General features: G+C 36.8%; 1 long non-coding RNA gene across 2 annotated transcripts; it reads right to left on the reverse strand.

The window, feature by feature from the left end:
- Positions 1 to 895: 895 nt before the first annotated feature.
- On the reverse strand, positions 896 to 10,136 carry LOC112965790. 2 transcript variants are annotated; one of them, XR_003253398.1, is made up of 4 exons: positions 9,354 to 10,136; positions 8,508 to 8,664; positions 4,023 to 4,160; positions 896 to 1,031 (listed from the first exon to the last, which is right to left on the reverse strand). It is a non-coding gene; the product is annotated as an uncharacterized LOC112965790 (long non-coding RNA). The 2 variants fall into 2 exon arrangements; XR_003253397.1 differs by lacking the exon at positions 8,508 to 8,664.
- Between the last annotated feature and the right edge of the window lie 212 nt (positions 10,137 to 10,348).

The raw sequence follows: 10,348 nt of genomic DNA on the forward strand, positions 1-10,348 counted from the left end.
ATAAATGGGGAAGAAGAATCATATGTGAGTTAAATCTTTGATAGTTTTGGTGAAGAGGGATGATTAAATGTGTTTGTTATCTGTTGTTTTTTCTCTTCACTTACATGGTAGTTAAATGTGATCAACTGTTACTACTTTACACTTCTGATTTGTTTTTCCATGTAATTGGCTTATATTTTTAAGTGAAATACAAGAACAGCCTATACATAGGCTGGCCAGTGTTTTCTCTTTACTCCGTACCAATCTCTTCTTGGTATAGCCATAGTCCAGAACTCACAGCAGCAAATAGGAAGGATTTTAGAGTTAAGTCCTAGATTTTCATAATTCATCTCCCCGTTGCCCAGTGAATCCGAACATTTTTACCTATTTCTTCAACATCTTGAAAAAAGAAAATGAGCTTCCATAGTTAGTTGACATCATGGCAAATGCTGGCTGTTTCTCTGTGTGTAGTGTCCCAAATGACACTTACTGCCATTGACGTAACCGTGCAGCTTGGAATTACCAATGTTGCAATTACTGTATTTGTATAAAATTGTTTTGTTGTGCAATTGAAGCCTAAGAGTCTAAACAAGCATCTTCTACTTCAGTACCCCATAAATAGTACTAAAATAAGAATTCACATATGGATCTGGATTTTTCAGTTTTAATGTAAACTCTATAAAAAAAATCAAAGGTGACATCTAAAGTTACATTTGATATAGCTTGTTTCTTCTCATGAATTTGCTATTGCCTTATAGAAATCACTGAATAAGAAATGGAGAGTACATGACATTATTCATAAACTATTAAAAATTATGATGTAATGTTACTTTTAACCCACCTTATTTTTAATAAAGTTTTTTAATTTGCTCTGATATTAGCAACTAAAAGCAAAGTTAAATTTGAGGTTGCTTCTTTTTTTTTTTTTTTTTGCAATTTTGCAAGAAGGGAGTCTTGATTTTATAAAAGAAAAAAGTGACTTTCAACTTACCTCTTAAGAAGTTACTCTCTTCTCTAAGTGACTCATCAGATTTGCTCTGCTGACAGTGGCACTATTTACATGAACAAGGGAAAAATTTATATATTCCTGTTAATAACTTTTGGAAATTATAGGGTGTTTTTGAACTGTACTGTACTGGATTGACGTATGCAATAAGCATAGATAAAGTAGCTCTGTTTTGTGCCCATGATATGGAATAGATGACCTCTCAGTGCCTCTCGCAGCTTTATTTTCCATGTCATTTTGATTAAGGGAACATTCAGTGATAATGTGCGCTTCTATAGTAGTATTACTTTCCACAGATCCTCTTGTGTCATACAGTACTCGTGTGATTAGAATGAGCCAAAATTGGGGTATAAGCTGGACTGTGTGGGGAAGATTTTTTTTTCCTTTTTTTTTTTTTAAGATGGCTTATGTCTAGCCTAATGTCATTTCTGATCTAATACATTGTTTTTAAAATGTAAAAATGCTGAAGTAGTAATATGATTTGAAGACATTTCTGCTATGTGTTAATCTGCAAGTTAGTTTCACATTATAAATACAAAATACTTCTGAACGCAGAATTATCCCTCTAAAAGCACACAGACAAATTGCAAACTTGAATTTTATATCCTTGATGGATTTTAATTAGTAGAAGCCTATAGTGAAAATACTGACACAGCTTTTGCAATCATATAATGAAAATAATTACAATAATGAAATAATAGTACTTGGAGCTTTTCATCTAAAGATCTTGAAGCAATTTACAAACATCAATTAAATTCTGAATATTCTGTGAGGAAGTCAAGTGTATTACTATTTCATCTTTAGAGACCAACCAAGTATGGAAAATATGTTTATGTGTTACCATCAGTGTGGGACTTCTGTTATGTTTTAACTGCAAGAATTAACTTTATTGCGAAGAACTGCCCTTTCTGTGCATGTCGGGAAACTTTTGGTTTAACAAAGTATACAACTTGTGAATAGGTCCCTGTCACCTTTCTGATAGTCCACTGAGTTCAGGAGAAATTCATAGAGCTGCAAAGATCCAAGTGCATAGAACAGCTAAGTGTCCCAAGTATTCTAAGCGTAAGCTAGATTATTTTGTCAAAAGCGGAAAGGTTGGGTCCTTAGCTATATGCATTCCATGCAGATTTGTACATCTGTTTATTTTTTACTGGTCTAAACAGCAGAGGGCAGAAAGTTTGTGGGTTTTGATCCACAAAGTACAAGTTTCACTACACAATTATTTTTAATGCTTGTGTTCCACTAAAAATTGTTTGTAGTCTCAAGACCATGTTAGGAGTGTATTTCACTTTGTATTTTCCAAATTCATGATCAATATTAAACTGAAAATACTAAAACTTGCAGTATTTCAAACCACTGTAAAACACATTGGTTGCTTGTTTGTTTTTTTTTTCTTGAATCTGACGATTAATTTGCTAATCCATTTAGCACATAATATGACATAATCTGATTCTTGCAGCAGAGGAGGATGTCATTTGTTTGCTGTTGTTAAAATACTTAGATTCTTTAAATCATTAAGTAAACTAATGCAGTAATGCTTTTCTTCCTGTGTTTTTTTTTAATCCACTTGAATGAGATATGATCACTGTCCATATTATAAATTTTTTATCAAAGTTTGATTGTTAATCAATTCCCCATCTCAAAAGTACACTCAAACTCTCCTATAAGCTTTATTTTCATTGTACTTTTGGTAGTACCTTTCTTTCTTGCATGCTTTAAATGAACTAGACTGAATACTCCTTCACTTTTTAACTGGCTTTCTAATTAATCAGATGTTCTGTGAATTATATGGGGGAAACTGCTTTTGTTTAAACAGATATGGTGTTAGTTTAGATTTACATGCATATAAATAAATCAGTATCTGAACTTTAGGATTAGGCCTTGAATAAATACTATGATTCTCATTTAACAGAAAACCCCTTGAAGATTTTTGTCTTAACATAAGAGTTATCTTTTTAATTTAATGTTAAAATGTATTAGACCTGTTCTAACACTGCATGAAATGTGTCCATATATAGACTCAAAGGTACAAATGGTGATTTTCTTTCAGTTCCAGTTTGTGTAAGAATGCCTGTTTCCTATACTGTGACTTTGTAATGTTAACAATAGGTAGTGTGTAGGAAAGGAAATCCAAGATTAGGAATAACCTGGCAAAACTCCATGAGTAAAACTACTGTTCCTTACTTAACTAAATAAAGGGAAGGAAGTTTCCTGTCTGTGCTTGGCTGTGTGGTCAGGGTCTGGGGTATTACAGCACAATTTTTTTTTAATACTGTTGCTGATTTTATTCTCAAGATAAATATAGATTGTGGCAGTTTGAGGACTGCAGTTGTATCTTGGGTGAGTGAAATTTGAAATCTGAAATTTCACTCACCCATCAGATTATTTGTATCAATAGAAGATACCTGTTTTAGGGTTCTGGGTTTGAAGTTATTTTAAATGTATTTTTCAGAAGAACTACTGGTAATATTTAAAGATGGAATAGTGGGCAGAGTGCTGTTATGTGCAAAAAAATGCAGTTTTTCCTGTGATTGTATAACAGAATATTTTAGAATTACCATGATCATCAACTTTATGAATTGCACAAGTTACTGTAGATATATAAGGCCAGGCAATCCTTCAGTTCATTTACCACATTAATGAAGCTTGTTGGAGGTATACCATTCTTAATAGTTGCATCCAGATTTTCCCCAAAATGTAAATAATATTCAGGCTAAGAGATGAGCCGTAGTGACCAAATATGCTGCAAAACACACTAAATACATCTTTTTCCACCACTAAATAAGTAACAATCTTCCATTAATCTTACTCTATTCCTTTCCCTATCTACTGCTCTCTCAAAATTATTTGTTTTTTTGAAAAAAGAAAACTTTAATAAAGAGAATTTAACAGAATTTCACTTTATGGAATCTGTATCTTACTCCATATTGTGTTTGTGTGTGAACATTCAAAGTAGTATTCCTAGTGTTCCAAACGGATACTAAAAAAAACAGAACTGTAGAAGTTAGCAGACTTCTGTGCTTACACAGAACCATACCTTACACAACCAACCTGTCTTCATAGGTGTACCATAGGATAAGAGAAAAACTTCTGTCCTGTTAGGTCTGTCTTCAGCAGAAGTCTTGACCAAGTGTTTCAAGAAAATTTTACAGAAATACCTCAGTGGTTACCTAAACTGTAATTGAGACAAAACCTGTTATAAGGATTTTATGAATTTCAGGAATTGGTTAATAATTTAACATGGGTGGCCTTTAAAAATCACCACTGTTTACGCTTTTCTACATGCAAATGTATCTTCTAATTTCTAGATTTAAGAATATACAAGGTCGACAGGTCTTTCTTGGTTCTTGCTGGGGATTGCATTTTTGGATGTTGCTGACAGGCTGTTACAGCCTCTGCTGAAGTGGAAAGTGTGAGCACATCTTATGCGCTTCAGTAACAGGGCAGCCATCTCAGCCTGCACTGTTGATGAAGCTGGTCTAGTTAAGGTGGATAACTTTGCACAAAGTGCTCAGATGTTCACTTCTGCCAGCTGAACTCTCTTGGACAGTAACATCCAGGTAGCAGACAGCTGCAAGCAGTTTGAGGGATGAGAGTCACTGGAACTGTTTCATGTAGATCTAAAAGAAGGTGGTCAGTGCTTCAAGAACTGTGAGCTGAAGCCCCAACAAAAAGATCTCAGGTTACAAAGTTTCTCAAAACATGAGACTTGGTCTTTTTGCCTCAGTTTTGTAAATATTAGAGGCTGGGGTGCTTTTTAACAAAGATTTTCTTCAGTGATCTTTGCCTCTTCACAGGAGCCTGATCCTGAGGGAATTTCCTCCTAATTGCGGTTGATCTAAGGGATGTGCTGTATCTAAAAATCTTGTATTACAAAAGCCTAACATACAGCCTCATAGTAGATTCAATCAAGAAGTCCTAAGAAAGCAAAACATATGCCTTTTATAAATCAGTCAACAAATATCTGACACAGGAGGCACACATTCTGAGTACTTTTATGCTGTTTTTACCATAAAATGTTTTCTTCTTGGTCCTTTTTGAGTAAGTTATATAATTGTATCTTGTAACTTCTGAATACTGTGCCACATCAGTTTCAAGATTTCGGATCTTCCTTACGAAAATCATAAAACCAAAGCAAGGAGGAAAGCAACACTGTGTCTCCTGCTCTTCCCAGGTAACCACATTAGAAGAACCTCTGCTATTTTGGCACTAGGAGACATCTTCATTTCATGGTCTCAAGCTAACGGATGGAGATGTTTGCCTAGTTCTGATCAGCTAAAGGATAAAAGCTCTCACTGGTCAGCATACTCCCACGGCCCACTCCAAGGCTTTTTCAAGTACAGCTAACCAAAGAGGGGCATTGCTGTCACCTGTGTATTGAATGCTTATCCTTAATACTTCTGAGAAAAACAATTTCCCTCTCACCCCTGCTCTTTCTCCCGTTGAAGTTCGCAAGTTACTACCAAGGATGACTTTCTAGACAAAAAGAAAACCCATGCTGAAAACGAGGAATAATGAGCATGCATGTTGCTTCTACTTTCTAGGGGAAGTAGTAAATTCTGCAATTCAAATGCATGTGCAACAAGGGACTAATCAGTCACATAGGCCTTATCTTTGGTAGAGAGAGGGTAAAAAGTGGAATATACAGTGCTAAACAACTACAACCAACAACACGTGTTCAAGATATGTCAGGAAGTATATGACACTTTTTTTTTTAATCACTTAATAAGTCTCTATCTATATAACTGGTAAGTTTAACGCTAACAGCACTAGCAGGACGTCAGAATAATCAGGCTCTGTTTCCAATTGTCCTGCTGAGCTTGAGCAAATCATATGACCTCTTTAGGGGACACAAGAAACTCAAACTGGAAGACCCTTCCCAAAGTATCAAATCTGTTGTGCTTAAACTATTAGCTTTGTTCCCTTGCCAAAACTAACTCAGAAAACCCTCTCCATGTACATGGCAGCTTATATTAACAAAAAGGAAAGTAGTATTACCATATCTTTCTGTAAGTGAAATTAGTTATGCTAGCAAAAATACGTTTCATGCTGGTTTAACTGTCAATGCTGCTCTATGTTACTCTGTTGCTAAAGTTTGTAGAGCTATTCCAGAATATTTTTCCTCTATAGCTACTCCTGTGTATTTTAGTCTTGTGAGCATGGTAATTATTCTGGTATTTAGTCAGCAGTGTTCACACAGGGAGTCAGATGGACATAACTATTCCAAAACCACTCTTTTCAATAAAATCATACTGAGTTAAGCTTTTTTTTTTTTAAATCCAGACTTCTGTTTTCAAGTACCAGAATAGACCAGGTTCCAGTTTATTTTATGTGGCTGTTTTAAGATTTATTTATACCACAAGGCTTGGCCAAAATTCATGTTCCAGATCTGTCTTGAGTAACTGTAGGTCCTAAAGACTAGCTGTTTGTCTGTCCTGTAGATGTTACCACAAATGTTAATTTATTTCCTAACTCATTTATGTGTCAAGTCAGCTGCATTAGCAAAACTCATTTTCATCAGCAGTTTACACTACCTGAGCCAAAGTGAACATGGTGTGCCTACACATTTTGTTCCACTATCATCTTGGTGGTGCGGGGCGGGGGGGAAGGAGAGGCAGTGATAATCTCATAGGAGTTGAAACAAGCATCTGGAGTGTGGTAATAGCTGACATGAGTTCAGCTGTTTGCAAATGCTAGATGCTACAGGTCAGCCCAGATCACTGTTGCAGGCTATTTAAGTGTAATCTGACTGACTTTGTATTGATGTGGATGAGCTGTGTTCATACGGCCCATTCTGCTGGCTGTGCTGTAAGGGGAATAACCTCTGAGAGACAAACATTGCAATGATTTTTTGGTTAGCACAGCTGTTTCTGAAGTGAATGTCTGAGCAGTCATCTACTATAGATGTTCACGTAGGTTTCCTGCCAGCAAAATTACATCAACTTATAAAATAACATAAACTAAGCTGACAGGAGCCCTTTTTTGCTAGCAGACTGTGTCCACACTAGAGGTTTTGTTGGCTTGGAGATGTTGGCTGGAGAGTATATGCTGACATAGCTATTCTGGTAATATACACCAGGTCTTTGTATTAAATAACCCCATCAGAGTTGGCTACAAGGGATGTGCTTTGCATGCATTCTGAAGCACCAAACAAAGTCTAAAATCTTTTAGCTACCTGAAAAACAAATAGTTATAAAATACACAAAGATACAAATGGAATCTTAAGCATGATCCATTTGTTCAAAAACACAACATGTTTACTGAGGTATACCTTTCCGAAAGAAGTTCCTTGAAAATTAATTATAGAACTATTAGCAGGACCACAATATGCAAAAAATGTCTAACATCATTGTCACAAATGCAAATAAAAATTACTGATTTGCATGACAAACTATATGATGGTTTTTAAAGTGTGAATGTGTGTACATGTACATTTATATAGTGAAACTTCATGTTACGTGTTTACTGTTCCATTTTATTTTTTGTTCTCTATTATTTATTTTGCAGAAATATAAGCTTTGTTTTTATTTATGGCTATTTTTCACTGAAGTATATGAAAGTAGGTAGATGTAGTTAATGACTACCTAAAGTCTCTTTATATACTGCATGCCTAAACAAAAGGGAGGAAGCATGCACACTCTTCTTGGTCTGCACTGTGTAATTGCTGGACAGTTACCCAGGAAGGAGATTTTTCAAGGGAATCTTGAATGTTTTCTCTTAAGACATCACACATGCATCTTCACCTATATAGGCTTTCTCAGAAAAATGTTAATGTATGCAAGGTTTAATACAAAGCAGGGATGGATCTAGATTAAAAATTACAACATATGGTATCACTTCTTTAAACCATTAGATGCTCATTATCTAAGGGTATGTTTGAAAGTGCACCTACTCTGATTGCTTGGCTTTCCACTGAAGTATAGATGCTGCTCTTGAATTTGCTGCTAGAAGACATACTAAGAGGGTACACTTGAAGAGCTGCACTTTTACAGACCTTTCAGTTGAACAACAGAATTTCCGTACTATTCAAAAACAGTTGAACAGCACATAAAAATGAGATACATTCATGTTATTGTCATATTTTTTTACAATGTATGATCCTGTAATTAGAAGAAAAATATCATGACAAGGAGGCATTCTGTGTATGTCATATTCATGGTTATGTTCCTTAATCACTTAATCCAATATGCACTGAAGTGCCATTGTCTTCTTTTGACCTGAATGTATTGAATCATTGTCTATAAAGGCTGGTGGCCATGTCATATTTCTACACCTCAGGAAGGAAGTTACTTGTTACTAAAACAGGTATAATAGCAATAGCACTATGAGAATTTATTCTTTTATTTTTAATCACTTTGAGATCAGTGGATGAAGTTGCTTTAGACCACATCAAGTGGTAAAATAAAAGGTAGTTTTATTGTGCTATAAAAAGTGGAGCTGAAATCCTAGTATCTTGCTGAAGAATATGGTTATAGCTATAACAAATACTGCTTAAGTTTAGAACAGATGGGTATATACTTACTCATGAGATGCAATACTGTCTTATGGAAGCGGTCTAATTAATTTAGATGAGATGTCAGCATGAATGAGATTATCAGAGCCTTGCCTTTAATTGGCATGTCGTTTAGAAAGGAATGTAATAGGTAGATGGGTGTGTCTTTACCGAAGGGTACAGAGGCCTGGAGGAAGCATAAAAGCCTTTGTAAAGGCTATATGAAAAAGCACTCATGTTCAGATCATTATCTACACAATAGCCACATACACACAGAAAGTCATCTAATATGCAAGGATTTTAAACAAGGAAATTGCAGAAAAAAATCATATGTAATATCTACATAACCCTGCAGCAGGTGCTGTAATTAGCACAGCTGTCTGAGCTAGTAAAAATGTTAGCAAGTGACCCAGTAAGGAAGCAGTAGAAGAATGGTACAAAAGATAGCAAGGAAAATTCTCAGGGAAGGGAAGCGTAAACAAGTCTCAGGAGTACTGTGTTTCCTGATCAGAAACATAGCAGATGTGGAAAAAAATACAAGGAGGAGATCTGCCTAGGCAGTGGAAACATAAACAGGAAATGTAAGGAAAAATAAATAAATGACAGCATACTTGTTGAAGCAAGGAAATCAGGAAATGCACAAGCAAGAGCAACTCCTGTTCCCTAGATCTGAGTCGAATGCAGACTTCATGTACAGACGTAAACTGTGACTCTCAGAATCTACAGCGCTAACCTGAAATGTAACACTAATCAAGGGATAAGGACTGTTCAGGAGACAGGTCCTAGTTTGAAGTTGGAGAACCAGATGAAGTTCAGAATAGATCACGCTTCTTCTTAAGGCAAGAAATAAGTAACAGAGGAGAAAAAATGGCTTACCTGAGACTTTTCTAACGTAGATTCTGATTAGTGAGGAGGATGTGCTCTGATCAGTCAGCATAGCCTGCAGTCTGTCCAAACTGCAGAAATAAAATGAAGAAACGTATTACTAAAATAAAGATGTGTTTGTATAGTGAATGTGTAGTATCTATATGTATACAGCCATAAAGACACTGTATGCTTTCTACAGTAAAAACCAACCTCAAAGTTGGGAAGTGAACAGCATTATTTCTCACAGATGGAGCTAGTGAATTTCAGCAAATTTGGGGTCACATCAGCACCATTCGCAAGTCATCCCAAGCCCCCCCTGCCCCCCAAATCTTCCATGGGAATACGAAAGATTCAAAAGGAGCTGAGTTTGCATGAATTAAGTTTAATTTACAGGAAGCCGCAGGAATGCATTCTGACGACAGCTATGGTTCCTAATACAGGTTAAAGGGAGGGCACGTGACTGCAAACAGGCGGTCGGGATGGATCCAAAAAATATCGGGGCTATATTTGAAATACCGCCTGTGGACAGCAAGTTGTAAAGATTCACGATAAAACTCTGCACTAAATTCACACCAGCCGGCGAAGGGCTAAGCCTGTTCTCAAGCCCTTACACGAGTCGCAGTCCCTGTCACCACGCGTGTTTCCTTCCCTTCCCCGTTACGAGGCTCCCATTGCCACGGGATCGCTAAATTATGCCATGGAACTGCTGCGATAAATGAACCTAAGTGAGCATCGTTTTGTTTCCAAAAGTTAATGACATTGTCTCTGAGCTTCCTGAATAGTGGTTTAAAAACAAAGCTAATTATGCAGACAGAAACTCTTTCAGCGGCGTCAGGAGAGAAAACGCCTCGGGTTTGCGAGCAGCACCGCGACCCCGCGGCGGGACGGCCCGACAGGAAGGAGCCGGGGCCACCCCGCGCCTGCCGCAGCGGCGCCGTGAGGGGAAACAGCCCCCCCAGCACGGGCCGCCCAGCGCCGTGAGGGGAAACAGCCCCCCCCCCCGA

This window comes from Apteryx rowi, unplaced genomic scaffold (assembly GCF_003343035.1).
Source record: "Apteryx rowi isolate R43461 unplaced genomic scaffold, aptRow1 scaffold_224, whole genome shotgun sequence".
NCBI lineage: Eukaryota > Metazoa > Chordata > Aves > Apterygiformes > Apterygidae > Apteryx > Apteryx rowi.